This window comes from Rhincodon typus, chromosome 7 (assembly GCF_021869965.1).
Source record: "Rhincodon typus isolate 14 chromosome 7, sRhiTyp1.1, whole genome shotgun sequence".
Taxonomy (NCBI): Eukaryota; Metazoa; Chordata; class Chondrichthyes; order Orectolobiformes; family Rhincodontidae; genus Rhincodon; species Rhincodon typus.
Window position 1 is genome coordinate 70,692,773 of NC_063338.1, and position 21,092 is coordinate 70,713,864.

Genomic DNA, 21,092 nt, shown 5'->3' on the forward strand with positions numbered 1-21,092 from the left:
TGCTGCTTGGCCTGCTGTGTTCATCCAGCCCTGCACCTTGTTGTCTCGGATTCTCCAGCATCTGCAGTTCCTACTATCTCTTATCACAATGGTAGTAGGCACAGGGGGAACATTTTTGAGGCTGATGACCTGGGAGTGCTGAAGACGTCCTCCAAGGAGGATGATGAGAACATTGAGAAGGAGAAACATCACCTTCTGCATGATAAAGCAAAGCAGCATCAGATGTTACAAGCCAGATGGGACGTAATTGACACCTGGTTCTGGTAATTGAGAACTAAGTGGAGTAATCAGTCACAGACTATAAATTTGTTGTTACTCAACATGTATGGGAGTTCATTTCTGCGCTAAGAGGAAAGTGCAGCTTTTCTTTGTTTGATTTATGTTCAATTTTAGTGTTAGTAAACAAAAGTGACTGCTTTGAAATGATTGAAGGCTTTCCTGTATGCAATGGTCCCATGTTGAACAATGATAAGATACTGGGCTACAGTGGGCATAGTGTAAGAGGAGCAGTGAGTTGGAAAGAGTTGCAAGATGTGGTAAGTTGTGTGGCCTGTTGGTTAAACAGTGATTAGGGTATGAATATGCAGGTTTGTATGTAAAGAAGTGTTAGTGGTGCCTGTTATATGCTGTGAAAATCATTGGTGTGTGGTCGCTGTGTTACTACACTAGCAGTGAAAGGCAACTCTGGACTACCAGCACTTGATCAGGTGCATGGCTGAGGTCAAAGAAGTTGTTAGTGCCATGGATCCTAAGATATCCTGACAGTAGCAAGTACTTCCAATAAAAGCGAGTCCCACAAAGGAGCAAAGACCCGGAAGGGAGTTCTTTACCGGCTCCCGAGCAGTAGTCAGGGTGTGAGGCAGAAAATAAATCAGGAGATTGAAAAGGCATGTAAGAAAGGCACTATTGCAATAACATGGGGGACTTCAGCATGCAGGTGGTCTGGGAATTTCAGGTTGGTTGTGGATCCCAAGAAAATAAACTCATGAAATGGCTGCAAGGTATTTTTTTAACCAATTTGTGGTAAAGCCCACTAGGAAACAGGTTATTCTGGATTTTGTGATGTGTAATGAGGCAGACTTGACTAGGGAGCATAAAGTGAAGTAACCCCTCAGGGCAGTGACCATAATATGATAGAATTCACTCTGCAGTTTGAGAGGGAGAAGATTGAATCAGATGTTACGGTATTAGAATTAAGTAAAGGCAGATACAAAGGCAGATACAAAGGCAGAGTGAGGAGCTGGCCAGAGTTGATTAGAAGGGAGCCAAACAGGGAAGATGGTAGAGCAGCAATGGTTGGAGTTTCTGCAGGTAATTCAGGATGCACAGCAGAAAATTATCCCAACGAGTAAGTATATAAGGGGAAGATGAGGCAACCATGGGTGACAAGGGAATTTAGGAACAGCATAAAAGCAAAAGAAAAACATGCAGATGACCCAAAGATTGGTGGAGGAACAAGTAGTGATGAGGAAGCAGAGCAGCTGCAGAAGGACTTGGACAGACTGGGAAAGTGAATAAATCCGGGAAAGCGTGAGGTTATGCACTTTGGTAGGAAGAATACAGGCATAGACTATTTTCTAAATGGAAAAAGACTTCAGAAATCTGAAACACAAAGGAGTTAGGGGTCCTAGTTCAAGATTCTCCTCAGATTAACATGTAGATTCAGTTGGCAGTTAAGAAGACAAATGCAAGGTTAGTATTCACTTTAAAAGGGGTAGAATACAAGAGCAAAGATGTGCTGCTAAGGCTGTACAAGGCTCTGGTCAAACAGCATTTGAAATATTGTGAGCAGCTTCGGTCCCTGTATCTAAGGAGGGATGTGTTTGCCTTGCTGGTGCTCCAGAGGAGATTTACAAGAATAATCCTGGGGATGAAGGGTTTGTCATGTGAGGAGTAATTGCGGACTCTGGGATTATACTTGATGGAGTTTAGAAGGATGGGGAGAGGTTTAATTGAAAATTACAGAATACTGACAGGCCTGGATAGAGAGGATTGAAGAAGATGCCTCCACTAGTAGGAGAGACTAGAAGCCAAAGGCAGAGCTTTGGATTCAAGGGATGACCCTTTAGAAATGAAATGAGGAGGAATTTCTTCAGCCAGAAGAAATCTGTGGAACTCATTGTCACAGAAGGCTGTGGGTGCCAAGTCACTATGTGAATTTAAGAGAGAGATAGATAGGTTCTTAATTACTGAGGGGATCAAGGGCTACAGTAGAAGGCAGAAGAAGGGATTGAGAAATGTATCAGCCACGATTGAATGATGGATCATACTTGATCAGCCAATGACCCAATTCTGCTCCCACACCGTATGGTCTTATGGTATGCCATAGGGTTATGACACATAATTAATGAGGCAAGTTTGGGATGATTGTGAGGCCTTGAGTTTTCTTGCAGAGAGAGAAACCTTTCTGGAAACTCATGGAAACTCATACTTAAATGACATATTTTCTGGTAAAATTCAGAACTGTTTTACTCCAAAGTTATTGTCTGAACTGCTGAGTATTTCCTGCACTTTGTTTTCAGTTTGCATTTCAAGCATCTGTAGCACTTCGCTTTTGTTTTCCATTACTCGCTGCAATGTTTTATGTGATAGCCTGTTTTACTGTTCTTCATATCAAATTGGATACTTTCACTTTAAACCCACTGTTCCCCACTTGCTACCTTCTTGCCCACTCCCCTAACTTATTTGCATTCCTTTCTAGCCTCTTTGTATCCTTCAGTGAGGAGAAGGTGAACTTCAACAGGTAGATTCACAAGTAACTTCCAGATAAAGTCAGTGATTCAAAAATTAAACTTTAAACATTTTAAATCTTACCATAGCACTATAAGTTGGCTCCTAACAAAAAAAAAATTGCAGCCAGCCTCACCTACCCTTTTTGCCCTGGTGATGTGTATTTCCCTGACAAATGGACCTACCAATCCCAGCCTTGAGTAAACTCAACAATTGAGCATCCATGGACTTCTGGTGTAAAGCATTCCACAGAGCCACAGTCCTCAGACTGAAGAAATATCTCTTTATTTCAGTCCTGAGCAGCAGACCACTGTATGTGACTGTGATCCAATGTTCTCACCTCTGCAATAAAGAAGAACAGCCTTTAAATATTGTGATGCCAGCACAGTATAACTCAAGTTTATTGGCTCACTACCATTCTAAAAAGATACATAATGCACAACAACGTGCAGAATTAATGATTAAGTTACAAAATAGATTTTAGTACAGTTTTTTTTGGACAAATTTGTGTATACCAAAGTGTTAAAGAAAAGTAAAAAGGAAAAAATTTTGTAGATGGTATTATCAATAAACCAAGATTAATCTGACATTTCAAAATGAATACTGCTTAGCACAAAGGAGGATTAAAATATGAGCATGGCCAGTTCTTTTGATTTAAATTGAGCTGTTTATTAATGGTAGAATTCTCATGGTACACTTAGTGTTCTGGGTGAATGAGAAAACTGTTCTGCCTTAACTTCCTAAGAACCAAGACAAAGGTGTATCAAATCCTCATCATTGAGATGTTCTATATGGACAACGCTGCAGTAACATTCCAAACAGAGGACTGCAGTGACAAATTGACAGACTCACTCATATGTGTTAAGAATTTGATTTGACCATCAATATCAGAAATAGAAATGTCATGGTCTGAGGTGTTGCCACTACCATCATCTATCAGCATTTACAGTGATGTTCAGCTTATGATAATGCCACATATCTAGGCTTCATAATTACGAGCATTCCATAATTTAATGCTGTAATTAACTACATATGACAAAATATGTAATTACCATGTATAGTTGAGAGTGAATGGACTGTTGTATAAATGAATAGTTTTGAAGGGGTTCATGTTATTGGTACATTGAACATACTGATGTCACACAGTCTCTGTTGAGACAAGGAGTTCTAGTCTAGCTTTTGAAGGGAGTAAATATATCCTTACCAGCTCCCTAAGATGCTTGTAATTATGCCTGACCAATCATAGTTGTACTTATTTCTGTCATGCAACTAAAATGCTTTTTTTTTAAGAACAATGCCTGTTCAATAGATACTCTCTGGTAACATATTCCCTACTAGTAACCACTAGACAAGCCCAAGACAAAGAAAATACAAAGAATCGACAGCAGTGAACATCCTCAAACAGCACTAATGGACACAGGGTAGGCCAATTAAGATTGAGATGAGGAGAAATTTCTTCACCCAGAGAGAATGGTGAGCCTATAAAATTCTTTGGAACAGAAAACTGTTGGGGCCAAAACATTGAATGCTTTCAAGAAGGAGATAGCTACAGTTCTTAGAGCTAAAGGGATCAAAGGGTATGGGGCAAAAGTGTGAACAGGATACTGAGTTGGATGATCATCTATGAATGGTGGAGCAGGCTTGAAGGGCTGAATAGTCTACTCCTGTTCCTATTTTTCAATTATTCTACTCAATTCCACATACTGGTAGAAGTGGTAAAAATCCCAAGGTACAGATGATCATATGAGAAAACATTGCATGGAACAGCGGCAAAATGACCAAAAACTCCAAATTGCAAATTTATTACGTCAACATCTTCAGCACACCCCTATACAATGGTGAGATCTAAATTAGTTATACTAGGCAGGAGAAAAGACTGAACAGTTTCCATCGTATTGTCTCAGGTATATCCTTAGCGTGAGTTCCCAGAGCATGATAATTCTATCAGTGTAGGCTCGTTATGAAGCTAATGATGGCTACACTGTGTAGGCCACATTCACTGGATAGATAATGGCCCATACCCAAAGATCTTTGGCCTGGTGAGTTGGCTATTGGGTCTCAACCTCCTGGGATTCCACAACTTTGCTGTGAGGATGCTTGCAACTGAGGTTGACACTGACAACTTGGAGGCAGATACTGAGGGCATGACTTCTTGAGACAGGCAATTGGAATGGACCTTGATAGAGGAAACTAGAAAAAAAAAGCTAGCTGATTGAGAAAAGGATCTGAGAAAACAGAGACCGGTGAATCACGCCCGTTCTCGGCCCACCATCTTCCTCTGTAGCAAATATGACAGACTGCCATGCCAGAGAAAGGCTTCTGACCCAGATGTGGTGATGCTTAATACAGGGTTGACACTCAATGTGTAAATCTACCACAGAATTGTATCATTATTCGATGAGGGACTGTGTACGGCACCTGCTACATTCTTAAGTTATTTTCTCTCTTCTACACCACAACAAGGCACTCATTCGCATCGACTAAACCAAAAGTAAATACATTTTTCATGAATTGCACTGTCATTTTTTAAAACTCACTCATGGTACATGGGCATTGCTGGCTGGTCAGCATTTATTGCCCATCCCTAGTTGGGAAGGTACTGGTGAGCTACCTTCTTGAACCACTGCAGTCCATGTGCTGTAATTCGTATTACAACGTAAAGGGTTAGGGATAAAGTTCAGAGAAGGCATTTCCAGGATTGGTTCTTTGAAAGAACATTTGACCAAACAAACATTATACTTATTGTACACTTGTGAGGTATTCTGTTCCACTTGTCAATTAATCTCAGCTGCCTGAAGCTGCATTCTACTATTCCATCACTTGTCCATACACTGTTTAGAATTCACTTTATTTAACTGTGGATTAAATTGATAGAATGGACAGAGTATGCAATTGCAAACAAGTTGTCAGTAAAAAAGATTGTGTAATACATCACACAATTGTCTTTCAAGTTCGAAAGAAACATTCCAGGGCTAAAACATTTTCATTTATGGTCATGAGTAAGGGGGTAATTCCATCCAGAATTTGAAAGGCCATAGCAATTTTAAAATGTTTTATGAGAAAGGTTAATTTACAACATGCATTTATATTGAAAAGAAAAAGAAGACAATTAAAATACATCAATACATATTTAATCTCCATTAAGTTTGGAACTAAAAATTTGTGCTTTTGATTGCAAATATTACCTTCAAAATGTTGATTAAGAACTTTAGACATTGCAATTTTAGAATGCTATTATTCTAACTAATGATTGGTGACTGATGGGTTCCTGATGCAATACATGATCAACTGGCTTTTGTTATGGTGCACGTTGACTGGAATCTGACCAGCACCTACATGACAACAAAATAGATATGTAAGCTCCACTATTACATAGACTCATTTTTAATCAACCAAACAACTACAAAAATACCCACCCTCTCATAAAACTAAAAGCATTTTACTCAATATTCCAAAAACCCCCTAGGAGGTCCAATGGATCATTGAAATTTTGAAATATGGCCACATATTGGGCTATAAGATATGCTGGAGCTGGTTTGACCATGAAGTAGTATGTGATATCTACTTTTCTTTGGAATGCTCAGGTATCAGTTCAAGACTTAACATGAAAAGTGTCAATTCCATCTTAATGCATCAAATAAAAGTGCCTTATGCATTCATGTCATTATAACACCACTTTAACTTTCACTATTTGTTAACAGAGTGTAAAATTTAGCACAGAAACTATTGTATAGAGTACAATATTTACAAAACTAGATTAGTAACTTTTTAAAACATTGTTGAAATCCATAGAATTTTTGGTTGACATTTTACACTTGCTGTTGGGAAATGGTGCTGCCTACTCAGAAATATTTGATTAGTACAGTCACTGAATATGAAAACAAGAATTCGTCCTATCTCATGTTTACGAAGGATGATCTGTTTTAACATATTTTATTTCTGCTACATATTAATTTAAGTATTTCAATGAGCATTAGGCATCAAGCATGAGAGGATATCAACTGTAAATCATCAGATTGTGCTCCAATTTTATGACACTGCAACTAAGGTTGAAAATGTCTTTGGATTTCTATAATCTGTTTACATTTATACAATGAATGACATCTCATGACCAATCTGATTAAATGTTAAAGGAAATTTAATGCATTCCAGCAATCACCCTCAGGTTGTAATAGGTCAGTATGATCACCCAAGACATATGTCAGCTCAGATTGATTAATAGGTTTCTTGCATATTGTTGCAGTTAAGGCTCAAATACTACAAAGTCTGTCTAGAATTCTGACCCAATGAAATACAAACCAGACTTCTATTGGTTAGTGGATGGTGGAGGCATATCATGGGAACCCCAGAGCATGGATTACCCATATGTTGTCAGTTTGAATGATCCTATACGAACAAGTAGATGGTCAAAGAATCTTGCATTAATATGGTACCTGTAGTTGGATAAACACATATCTGATTGGTCTTACCGTGCAGCTCTTTCCCCATATGAACAGCATAGGCAGAGGAATAATCTTAGGTGAGTAGTGCCACTGGCTGCATCTTTCTGCTTAGCTTCAAAGATTGCTCCTAATCTCTGTACTTGCTACTTTCTGTTAAAGGAAATTAATTTTTAATAATTTAGCAGGACAATAATGAGAGGAGACACACTTTATAAATCTTAAAAAAAATCATGTTTTTGTTTTAATCACATTTTTGTTCTAATTGAGGCATAAAAATAATGCCAGAAAAAAAAATCACACAGGTTGTTTATAGGTATGAATCATCCCTGAAGGTAATCTCAACTTCAGTTAAGCAAAGTGATTGCTTTGCTTATTTATTGTAGCTCCCAACATGGAGAACATATGTGAAGATAGTTCATGTTTGGGGAAAGTTGATAAAACAAATTAGATAACTTACGAGCACTTTGAAAGGGAATCAAAAATATACTGGAAGTAGGCAGCTTCTGTAAAGATAAAAGAAATTAACATTTTTGATCTTTCCTTTGATCAGAAATATGAATGAGTGCTCCCAAAATCTAAACTTCTATTTTCTTTGTATGGCTATTAACAGACAGTGCATTCCTCGCACTTTCTGATCTTGTCAAAGATTTCTTTTCAAATCTTTTCCTTGTTTCAGTGTTAATGCAGGCATGTCTGTGAATGCTTGACTGACAATCAATGATCTTATATAGTAGACAATATTTTGTGTTAAGATTCCGGAAACGATGTCCCACATGGGAAGTATCACAGTCTACACTTGGGCCATTGTACCTTTTTACAGGAACGAACAGAGATTGGACCTTGCTCAATTGAAATTACCCTGTGTTATAGTTTGATGTACTAGCTTTGTTTTGCTTCTGCTTAAACAATAACAATTTACTGAGAAGCTTTTGAAAATGAAACAGTTACAGTTAACTATTATCTATAATATTGAAACATGTTGCTGTGTGTTGCCATAGTCTTACCAGACCAAGCTCTTATTAGAGCAAGAGAGACAACTGGTGATTTAACCTGAGGGCTACCATACCTCGGGCAAGGAAGGAGGTTGAGAAAGAGAGCCCTTAATGGTAATCTCAAGCAGTGATAAGAACTGAACCCATGCTATCGCCATCACAAAACTTTGCAAACACATCCATCCAGTCAACTGAGCAAAACCAACCCCCAAAACAGTTGAACATAAGTATAGTTAATAGACAAGGAAAGGGAAAAACATGGGATCATTTTTTTGCATATACTTTGATAGGATGAGGACATGCCATTTGTTCCCCATCCTAATTATTCTCGAACTGAACGGTTTCCCAAACTATTTCAGAGGGCATATAAGAACCAATTGCATTGCTTTTGTCTGGCGTCACATTTAGGTGATACCACATAGTAGATACCAGATGATAGATTTACTAATTAAAGGTAGTAGATTGGTTTTCACAATAACCATATAACTTTCAATCTAAAATTTTCTGGATTGAAATTCTATCAGCTATTATGATAGGATTTGAACTTACATTCCTGAGTATTAACCTGTGTCCTGGGAATCCTAATCCAGTGATATAACCACCACTGAAAGGCACTGCTGATAACAAGACTGAATGATGAAAGGGTTAGGTACATAATAAATTTATAAAGAAGAAAGTTAGTTCAAATTGTGCTAATATCGATGTTGACCCAGTGACAGTGCTGATACTTCTAAGCCAGAAAGCTCAAACCCCACTTCAGAGACTTAAACACGCAATGCTAGCATTTCACTGCAATACTATTAATGTTTTATTGAAAAAAAATTAAACTCTTGCCCTTTTCTCATACAAGTGGATACAAATGTCATTGCATCATTTAAAGAAGAGCATAGCAGTTTTCCTCGCAATATTTATCCTTCAAATAACATTGATGAAAACCATCTGGTGATTAATCTCAAGAATGATTGTGATACCTTGTTGTGCCCTTCATTGGGCAGTACTGGATGGCAACAATCAAAGTTTCACCTGCTGATTGAAGAGCTGTTGCAAGCCCCACATCACCTATTAAGTGTCATTCAGGGTCTTAACTGGATAGTGCTGGGCCTTCCATCATTTTAAGACACTGGGAGTGGATATCCGACGCACCTTGAGCTGATGACCAATCAGAAGTTTGCACTTCTATGGAATGGTGGTGCCATTTGGATTGCAGTGGCTGTTGCCAGAATAACATATCCACCTCATGGCAAAAATTATTATGGAATCCCAAGCCTTAGGTAAGCGACGGCAGCATAGAGGCCTGGGAGCAGGGGATAGATCTCAGTGAGTTTTGAATGGGGGAAACCTTGACTGCTGGCCTGTAAGCAACATGCATGTGTTTGCAACAGGCATTAATAACCCTATACTTAAGGGCCTCAATTGACAGTGGATCAGGATTCACAGGTCATCACACTATGGATGGAATCCAAGTGAAGATGGGAATGTGGTGAGATTCAAATCTTGCAATGAGGAATAACATGCAATTCTGCGCTTTGCTGCTATGCTTCCCCACGTTATAATGTAAGGGTACTTCTTTTACAATGAAAAGATTCAGCACATATTGGGGTCATTTTTGGAATTATAATTTCTTCACATCAAAAATATGCTCATTGGCCCCAAATGCTTTGACATGTTGTGAACAGTCAATGATATTTCATTTTTAAAAGGTTTGATATTTAAATAGCTTTGGAAAATGATAACTAGATAGAACTTACCAGTCAAAACACAAGCAGAGCAGCCTTGTTCTTATTGAATGGCAGAACAAGTCCAACTGGTTGAATGGCCTACTGCTGCTGCTTTGCATATCCTCCAACAGCTTCTATTCTATAAAAAAAAAAGTTGCTGGAAAAACTCCAGATAACAAGGTGTAGAGCTGGATGAACACAGCAGGCCAAGCAGCATCAGAGGAGCAGAGAAGCTGACGTTTTGGGCCTAGACCATTCTGGCAACATCTGTAAAGAAAAAAAATAGAGTTAATGTTTTGGGTCTGGTGACCCCTTCCTCAGAACTGATTAAATTCCCTGGTGGCAGTCTGAGGAAGGTTACCGGACCTGAAATATTAACTGTGATTGTTTTCTTCTTCAATGACGCTGCCAGACCTGCTGAGCTTTTCCAGTAACTTTGTTTTTGTTCCTGAGTTACAGTATCTGCAGTTCTTTCAGTTTTTATTTAGCTTCCATTCTATGTTTCCTAGTCAACCTATTCTGAGAAGTTATTTACACACTTCTAAAGCAGGTGGGACTTTATCTACTCAGTCTGGGGTAGGGACACTTCCACTGCACCACAAAGAGACCCTCCATAATGAGACTCTCAGCTGGAAAGTAACAGGTTTGGTTAGTATAGGAATTGAATCCATAACCTGGTATTATTAGCACCATGCTATATCTATTTGAGCTAACTGACTAGCAGGGCTTTCAACAGTATTTTGGGGCAGCTCAGTGGTTAGCACTGCTGCCTCACAGGGACCTGAGTCCAATTCCAGCTCAGGTGAATGTCTGTATGGAGTTTACATATTCTCCCCGTGTCTGCGTGAGTTTCCTCCCACAGTCCAAAGATGTGCAGGTGAGGTGGATTGGCCATGCTAAATTGCCCATAGTGCCCAGGGATGTTTAGGTGAGGTGGGTTAGACATGGGAAATGCAGGGGTAGGGGAATGGATCTGGGTGGGATGCTCTTCAGAGGGGCAGTGTGGACTTGTTGGGCCAAATGGCCTGTTTCCACACTGTAGAGATTCTATGATCTTCTATGATCACTTATGTTGACTCTATCAATTATTAAACCCACACTGCAGATTAAAGCCCATGCAATGGCCAAAATGGGGTATAATTGAACTCAAGTCTGAATTTAAATGGCCCTGTTGAGATGGTGCCCCTTTATGTGTGTAAATCCTGCCAGCAAAAACTGGATCTGTCAGAAATGGGGATGAAATTCCAGCATGTTGGGTCTGCTCACAATTTTTGAAGGCCAGGATGTAAATTGACATAATTGTGAGAGATGCTCCTAATTAATCTCTGGTTGCAGAAGAACCTCTCCCAATTTAGTTGAAGAGCCGATGAGTTGAAGTGGCATTACCAGCTGCAGGATATCCATTAGGTTTATTAATGAGCAAATTGAGACCCATTATTCCTGCACCCACTGCAATTTACTGGTGCCTCAGCGTTTTAATGGGAGGCACACAAATTGCCTGCACCTTCAGACAGCTACCCTGTGGGGTTTTCCAGTAGCATCTGGGCAGGGGTTTTGTTATCAGATACTTATTACCCAATGGAGGGGAAAAGTGACTGTAAACTACCCTCTCCTTTTGCTTCTGACCCCCATGCCTCCAGCTCTGCCATCACCCCATTTTGCAACTCCCATCCTGAGCTTGCTCACTTTTAAAGTATGGACTCCCAACATATTTCTGGGCGTCTAGTAGATGCATTGCCATCTGAAGCCACTGTTGCTGCTGGTGTTGGCACATTGGGTTACTATAGGCCTTTGATTAATCTGCAGCTCATATTGGCTGGGATTTCTGCCACCAGGGAATTTAATCACAGGATAAGCAAAAATAGTATGCATTTGGGCATCCTCCACAGCACCTTTTAGTGTATCTTGCTGGTTTGCAGACTATTCATGCCATAAAATCCAGCTGATTTTTTTTTTCAAAGCTGGGTAAATTGAAATGCAAAGAAAGTGGATAGATGTTCAATATCTATTCACTATAAGCATCCTGGGGTTTACTACTAACCAGCAACTGAACTGGACTCGTCACATGAATAGTGTAGCTACACGAGCAGATCAGAGGCTAGGAATTGTGGTGAATAACTCACCTCCTGTTTCAGCCATGCCTAACAACCATCCGCTATGCTCAAGTCAGGGCTGTGTTGGAATATTGTTCGCTTGCCTGGTTCAGTGCAGCTCCAACAACATTGATTGATTATGCTTCGTGCCAACCAGCACAAAGAAGCCGACTTGACTGGCACTCCATTCACCATATTTAATACATACTTCTTATGCCACAAATGCACAGTGGCATCAGTGTATACCATTTATAGGATTTACTGTGTAATTCACAAGGCTCCTTAGATAGCACTTTCCAAACCCTCAATCTGTACCACCTCAAAAGATAAGGGCAGCAGATACATGGGAACAACACCACCTGAAAGTTTTCCTCCAACCCACACCATCCTGACTTGGAACCATTTCATTGTTCCTTCACTGTCACTGAGTCAAAAATCCTGGAATTCCATTCTTGACTGTACCGTGTGTATTTCTGTACCTCAAGGACTGCAGCAGTTCACGATGGCAGCTCATTCCCACCCTCTTGAAGGCCATTAGGGACATGCAATAAATGCTGACCCAGCCAAAACACCCATTCAATGAATGAATAAAAAGAATACTTTTTGGCATACCATTTTATAGTGCCAGCCCCAAAAAGATGCTGTCAATTTACAAAACTAAAAAGGAAATGATCCACATGTACAGACGAAAATTTGTTTCAAAAGTAGTAAGGCACCAAATTTACCGTTTTATTCCTAAAAGAGGTTGTCACATGTATAGCATAAGTAAACAAATTGGACCCGACTTATTTACACTTCAAGGCCCCTGAAGGCTTTGAGTTACTTTATTGTCAGTCCATCATCTTTATATAGACAAAAACAATAAGCAGGAGAATTAGATATATAGACTCAAATTGTATACTTTTTGACACAGCTGGCCTGCTTATATAGCCTAAAATCAATACAGGATATTGTACACATTTGCAATACGTGCTCTGCATGTAAAATGTGTATGTGGTTCTTTTATTCTATGTCTCCGTTTGTTTCAAATGTGTCAAGGTGAACGAGTTTCACAATCCAAGAGAATAATGATCCATGAGACATAGTTGGTCCAGGAGACTGAAATAGCTTGTTGCACAAAAATTTGTCTAAAAACCATAAAATCATAACAAAACAACTAGTTTAGAAAATAAAAATGAGAAGCTACTTTGTACGTTTTATACAAAGTAATATATGGGGTCAATTATTAAAACAATTGGATATTTGAGAAATTTAAAGGACAAACGATAACAAGAGTAAAATGCATATCACAAACTCCTGTTTATTTTCAAGCATTTTAATTTTCTGAAATTCTTGTATCATAACTTTATCAGCATTATTCATTCCTTTCATCATTAGCCACAACAATTTTTATGGCTCAGTTTTTTTTCTGCCATTAATCTCCATCATGACAGGATTATACAGTGTCTGAAAACTATCAAGTCCTCCTCTGCTTTGCAAACCTCAGTGCTGCAGTACTTCCATCTGCTGGCCTCAGTCACCCACCTTGCCCAAATTCCTGGAGTCACAGCTATTTACAAAAAAAGGTTGAGTGCCAGTGCAGGAGCTGCACAGTTGGATGTTTACCAGGTATAGCCAGCAAACCTCAGGGACTTGTAAATGTATTGCCATTCCTTCATAGATGTTGTGCCACGTTCTTGAAACTGCCTCCCTAACAGGAATTGAGGTATCTTCAGAAAAAATTACGACTGATTCATGAAGGAGGGTTAGGTTCGACTGGAATATGCTGGGGAATCAGTGGACAGGATGTGCCGCAATCACTACCTTTCTCTCACTTGCATCTTTGTTGCAAGATGTTGCCACATTAACATATTATTTAAAAGAAGTATTGCTTTTCATTACCTCAGCAGATTTTCGAAGCATGACTTTGCAGGAAACTGAGACCAAGAATAATAGAGCCACCAACTTCCCAAGGGCAATTAGGCATAGGCAATAAATTCTATCCTACCATTAATGTCTATGTCCCATGAATACAATATCCTGGGCTTTATCAATAGGGGCAAGAGCGAGGAAGCAATACTTAACTTGTATTAAACACTTGTTAGGCCTCACCTACAGTTTTGGGTCTAATCCTGGATGCTACATTACAGGAGAAATGTGAAAGCATTGGAGTGGATGCATAAGATTGGTTGCTGGATTGAGAAACTTCAGTTATGATGATAAATCGGAGAGGTTGAGACTGTTCTTCTTGGAGGGAAGAAGACAAAGAGGAAATCTGATAGACATTTAATAATCATGAGGGGCTGGATAGAGTAGATAGGGAGAAACTACTACCAATTGTAAAAGGATCAGGATGAAAAGGGTACAGATTTAAAGTAATTTGCAAAATAAGCCAATGCAAGTAGAGGTAAAACACCTATTCATATGAATGGTTCAGCCTGGGATGCATTGCCTCGAAGAGTGGTGGAGGTAGGTTCAACAGAGACATTCAAAAGGGCATTGGATGATTATTTAAATAGTTGGGGAGAAGGCTGGAGAATGGCACTAAGTTGTTATGCCCATTAAGATAGCTGGTGCAGACATGATGGACCAAATAGGCTCCTTCTGCACCATTGTGCTCTTGTGTTTCTATGAATTTCTTTTTCAAAGAGTAACTTTGATGGCAAAGGTTCATGCTAAGATGGAATTCCATCAGAGCCATCGGTATCTCAAGGACAGATGATAGCTTCACAACCACTCATCATAGCAAAGCAGGCTTAGCACATGTCACGTTGCCCAAAATGTAGCCTTGGCAAGTAATCCACATTAGCTGAAGTAGGTGAGCAATTTTTTGGTGTAGAAGAGCGTCCAGGAATTCTCTTTCTGTGAATATAAAGTAATGATTTAGTTGTGAAGCATCTTTCATCATTATAATCTTAATGTAGATTCTCTTTCCCTGGTAGGAAAAGAGAAAATTTGATAATACAAATTTGTAATTTTGATGCATCTTCATTGCTTTTTCATGTTTTCATTGATTGTCTGGGATATTGCAGTGACTTTACAACATGACAGTTCTCTCTTCCTGAAAAATTTCGGCCAGAAACATCACCAGGATTCAATTTATAATTAATCTTGATCCAATAAAAGTTGCAATCATTGCATTAATTCAGTGAATTCAGTTTGATTCATGTTTTTGTATCAATGCCTAGGCAGTTTCTCCTTTTATAGACACTTCACTCATGTACTGTGAATTTGTGTTTGTTGCATACCTGCCGCACTTTAAAGACACCTGTTGAAGGATAAAACATGGTAAGTTATTTGTGAGAGAAAAAATGATAACAAATAATTTCTCTCTTGGGCTGTAAAGCAGAAAATGTGCATCAAGATACAATAAACAACAGATGTGAAATGCTGCTGATTTAAAAAAAATCATTCATTACATTCATGTTTAGCACAACAAATCCTTTCCAGCTGGAACAAATCCATTTTATATCCACAATGTCAGCTGCTAGAATTTGTAGATTACAGATGCACATACAGTGCAGATTAGAGAAATAATGACACTGATAATTTTATCCATACATCTGAGTAATTTAAAAGTAGAACAGACTTCAGTGCTTGTAATCAAGGGTTCTAATGATCAAGTCATGGACATGATGGGCCAAACTGACTCTCCACTGTAACCGTCCTATGATTCTGGAATGATCAAAGGCATAAGTCAGAAGTTTGATGAAATGCACCCCAGTTAGGGAGGGAGCTCGACCCAATGACAGTGAAGGAACAGCAGTGTATTTCCAAGTAAGGATGGTAGTGGAGCGGAGAGGAAACTGTATGTTGTGGTGTTCCCATATATCTGCTCAGCTTGTCCTTCTAGATGGTAATTGGGGGTGTGGGGGTGTGGGGGTGTATGCAGAGGGGCTAATCTTGGTGAATTTTTGCAGTGTATCTTGAAGATAACATATGTTGCTGATAGCGGAGGAAGTGGATGTTTGTAGTTGTTGCTGATCCAGCAGGCTGCTTAGTCCGGGATGGAGTCAAACATCTTGAGTGTTTTTGGAGCTGTAACCACCCAGGCAAGTTGAAGGTAGTTGGGCCCAGGGCCTTACCCATAGGAACTCCTGCAGAAATGACTGAGAGCACATACCTTGGGATGATGATGATGTTGTCACTAAAGGTTAAGGAGTTAGAGAAGAATATATACAGAAAATATTGTGTATTACACTTTCTCATTTGCCAGATTTTAGGTTGGGCACTTTGGTCAGTGAACAATTCAGACCAATCTGCATCATACGGGGTGGGGAGCAAGGGCCACTTGGAGCATAGGATTAGACCAGTGCACAAGCAGCAAAACTGATAATAATTTTGTTACTGTGGAGCACCTAGCTGAGTTGTCCAGGTAAATTAGTTTTGATTGAGTAAAATAAGAAGGTGATAGACTTTCTCAGAATATTTGGCCTGTAAATACCTGGATGCAAAATGTTAACTCCTCTAAGGAAAAAACTCAAAGGGCCATAGATGTCCATCAAAAGGGAAGTTGTGGGAAAAGATCACTGGAGCAATCAATTACAATTTATGTAATGCATAACAATGCAAGACTGGGATTTGGTTTAATGTCATGTGGTTGGGTTCATGTATTCCTTTTACTTTTAGTAGCAAAAGACCTATAATGTAGATAGAAGTATTAACCTAGATACTCCAACAGTATTTGAGAGTCATTGGAACAGTATAGTCTGGAGGTGGCAACAGGAGCCAACAGAATGACTCTGTGGGAATTGTCCAAAAAAAAATCTCTTCGGTCTGGAACTCTCCAAAAGAGTCTACTGAAGTCAGAGAATTTGGAAGTTTCTGACTTAGTTAGCTTGATAGTTACTCAGAAAAGGGTAGAGGAGTAAAAACCTACTCTAACTCCTGGTCAACTCTTAAACTGACCGTGCAACTGACCTTAAACTGAACCATATTCTCATCCCTAATCCATGACAACCACCCTCCCCAGACGTGGCATCTCCTCACCCCCGCTAGGCTAACACGCCCCCAGGCTTGACACACCTCTTCTGCCACCAGACCTGAAAATGACCCTACCCAACTCCCAATGAACTCCAAGCACTCATTAATTCACCTGACGCTCCCACCCTGTGACACACTACACACCTCCCCTTCAGGCATCCCATCAACCTGGCACTTACTCACATTGCCCACCTGCCCACCTCCCTCACCCACCTGGCAATCTAATCTCACAAACAACTGCAATCATAACTCCATACTTACCCTACCTACTTATCATTTCACAAGAGCTGTCAAAGTGGTTGGCTGTGTTGCTAGACATTTAGATCACAGAACCTGGCACTCTGCTGTAAAAGAGGGATTGGTTTCTCTGAAGATTTTCTTCACTGTTGAATTCCTGGGCAGGTTCGTAAGTAAGAGGATGTGCCTATTCAAGAATCTCGATGGCAATAATGTCTAAAAGTAAGTGTCTAATTTTTAATCCAATCGAGGTGTGAAATAGGGTTTCAACACTGATTAGAATTTAGAGTCATGGAGCCATACAGCTTCAGCCCACCATGTTTATGCTCTTGAACAATCTATACTAATCCTATTTACTTGCACCCTGATGCATAGCTGACTGTTCCCTCTTTTTAAGTGCTTATCCAGATCCTTCTTAAACGTTGGGAGAGTACCTGCCTCCACCACCCTCGCAGACAGCACGTTCAATATTTCTGCCACCTTGTGGGTGAAAAAAAATCTTTCCTCAGTTTCCCTCTGAACCACTCACTGCTCACCTTAAACTTATACCGTCTGGTCTTTGACATGTCTGCTGGGGCGAAAAGATTCTCACAACTTACCCTTTCAAAATACCTCAATCGGACTGTTCTGCCCCTCAGCCTCTTCTGCTCCACGGAAAACAAACTCAGCCTCACTAATTTGGTTATTGTCTTGCTGTTTATGAGGGCAGCTTTCTTCTCACCCAGAAAACATGGAAACTAGAAAGCAAACCTTATCACATCACAATGCATTGTTAAGATTGCAGAGATGGATGCAAATGATTAGATACCTAATAAAATATTTCTTTTTCTATCATAGAGAGTGACAAAAATGAAGGAATAACTGACGGTTACATCTCTATCCAGAGAAAAAGTGAGTAATGTATTTCACTGTATGAATATTGTTTAGATATTGGGGGGTGTCAAGACTTGATGAAACGCAACGATTATTTGAAATTAGGAAATTGTACCAATCCAAAAAATTAGAAAATGAAACACCTTTAGCCATCTTCTGCGATGGGGAAAGATGTAACAGGTTCAGTGCCAACAAAGAGAACAGTTGGCACCTGTTTCTTGTTTTAATTAGCTGTCTATGATCTATTTTAAACAAAACCTGCAGGATCCATTATTATAATCACAGGTCTGTGCTTTCAAGCCAATCTTTTAATAACTTAACCAAACATGTCATAAACCCACAGAATTTGATTGAGTTTTTTCTGAAACAGCATTGAGTCAATTCCGAAATGAAGCATCTAAAGGCAATGTATGCATAACATTTGTTGGTCATCTTGTATTTTGGTCCCCTCAGCACGTCCTAAATATTCATTCACCAGGGACTTATTGTTTGGCCTCAGCTACCTCTTGGCCACTCAATTTCTCCCTAATTTGGTTTCCATCACTGTATCTCCTAGACTGGGTGCAATCCCAGCAATACCTACCCTTTCCTTCGGGCCAGCTGAGATGGAAAAGCTGCCAGCAATCTGATTGGCCAGCAGCTCTTGGAGATGGACTCCTGCCTTTTAAAGGCTCAGGAGTCCTCATAACTGCTCATTGGCTGCCAGATAAGTCTAAAAGGTATTTAAAGTACAATCATGTTGTTATATTCAAAGCTGTTTTACCTTAAAGATAACCACTGCAACTATGATTACTTCTCTCACTTTTCTGAAACCAGATTGAGTTGGTCATTACAGCTTTGAAGGAGGCCATTCAGCCCATTGGGTCCAAGTCCATTCTCTATAGAACAATCTGGGCAATACCTTTCCCAGCTCTATTACTGGAACAAGTTTATTTCCATCAAATACCCATTCAGATTCATTTTCAAATTATTGGTCATCTCCACTTCCACCTTCCTCATAAAGAATAAGGAAAGTCATTGCTACTTACTATATAAGAGATTTCTTCCTCATATCGCTTATATGTCTATCACCCAAAATATTAGAGATGTGGCATGTAGTCTTTATGCCGTCATTTAATTAACAGTTTCACCTTTCTAAAAAGTCTGCCATCATAGTGCACATGCCTATCAGATCGCCATCCCAGTCCTTTGCTTCAAGGAAAACAACCCAGCTTCAACCTAACCCTGAAGCTACATTCCTCTGAAAACAGTTGGGTAAATCATTTTTGCACTATCTCCATGAAGCTCAAGATCCCACATGCCTTGTCCACTGCTCTCTAAGTATGAGCCTTCAAAGATTTACACACATGAATGTATTCTGCTAGCTTATCTGAATAATGTTTCAATCAATTAGTATAATCCTTACTGTTTGCCATACCCCCAAGTTTGGTATCATTGGCAAATTTTACTCTGTATTCCAGTAATTTGTATATAAAAACAGTCCTAGCACTGACCTTTGGGGACAATCACCATCCACCATCCACTAGTCTGAAAAACAATCATCTACTAAAAATATAGAAACATAGAAAATAGGAGCAGGAATAGGCCACCTAGCCCTTTGAGTCTGCTCTGCCATTCAATACGTTCATGGCTGATCATCCAACTCAGTACCTTGTTCCTGTTTTCTCTCATACGCTTTGAAGCTTTTAGCCCTAAGAGGTATATCTAACTCCTTCTTGAAAACATTCAGTGCTTTGGCCACAACTGTTTTGTGGACAGAGAATTCTACAGGATCACCAATCTCTGGGTGAAGATATTTCTCCTCATCTCTGTCCTACCCTGTATTCTCAGACTGTGGCCCCTGTTCTGGACTCTGGTCATTGGGAACATCCTGTCTATTACCCTGTTTATTACATTAGAATTTATAGGTCTCTAAAAGAACCCCCTTCATTCTTCTAAACTCCAGTGAGTATAGTCCTATCAGATCCAATTTCCCTTCAAATGTCACTTCTTCTATTCCAGGGATCAGGTTGGTAAACCTTTGCAGCACTATTCCATAGCCATACTACAGCTGTTTCCTTTCCTTAAGCCATTGTTAAAATTCAGGCTGACATTCATCGTCCTAGAACATGAAACTAAATTTTGAAACCAAACGTTTATGTGGTACCTTGTCAAAATGCTTTCTTTAAATCCATATAGGCATCCACATTCCCTTCATCAACATGCTCTGCACTCTCTCCGAAGCTATCACGTCCTTCTGGTAGTCTGGTGACCAAAACTGCACACGATACTCCAAATGCAGCCATTTCTACATGCAGGACTAAAGTGTGCTGGAAGTGTGTCCAGCTGCAGCTCCTGGAAGCTTAGTTTTCAGAGCCGGAACGTGGTTGGGGACACGATGGAGCATCTGCAAGTCTGGCAGCATTGTTGATAGCATATTTAGAGACATGGTCACACAGCAGAAAAGGTGGCCTCAGACATGATCAGTATGTTGTAAATCTGTAATGCTGTTCCTTAACTATCTCAATCCTCACCAAGTGGCTGTTCATTTCTTCCCTGATTATTGTTTCTTAAATCTTGCCCACTTGTCTACTTACCCACTGGCAATTATTAAAAATGTCTTCAAACTTTTCTTGAATAAGGATATCACATTTGTCACTGTCTAATCCTTTGGCACCTCCAATATATCTACAAAATATTTTAGAATTATGACAAAACCTTCTGCTATGTTTACTCTGTTCTGCTTGGAATTCGAATATGTTTAAGGTAGAAATTGATTGATTTCAGATTACCAGCAGCATACAGGGTTATGGAGATGGGGTGGGTAAAAGGCATTGAAGTATTTCATCAGCCATGATTGTATTGAATGGCAGGACAGGGTCAACGGGCTGAATGGCCTACTCCTGTTCGTATGTTCCTATATCTCCAAACTAACAAAAGATCAGTGACTTTCGGGCACAATAATCAAATATCTCTTCACTTTTACGTCCTAATTGAATGAATCCTTTAGCCAACAGCAAATGGAAAATGAATTCCACAAGGATATATAATGCAAGACTAATAAAT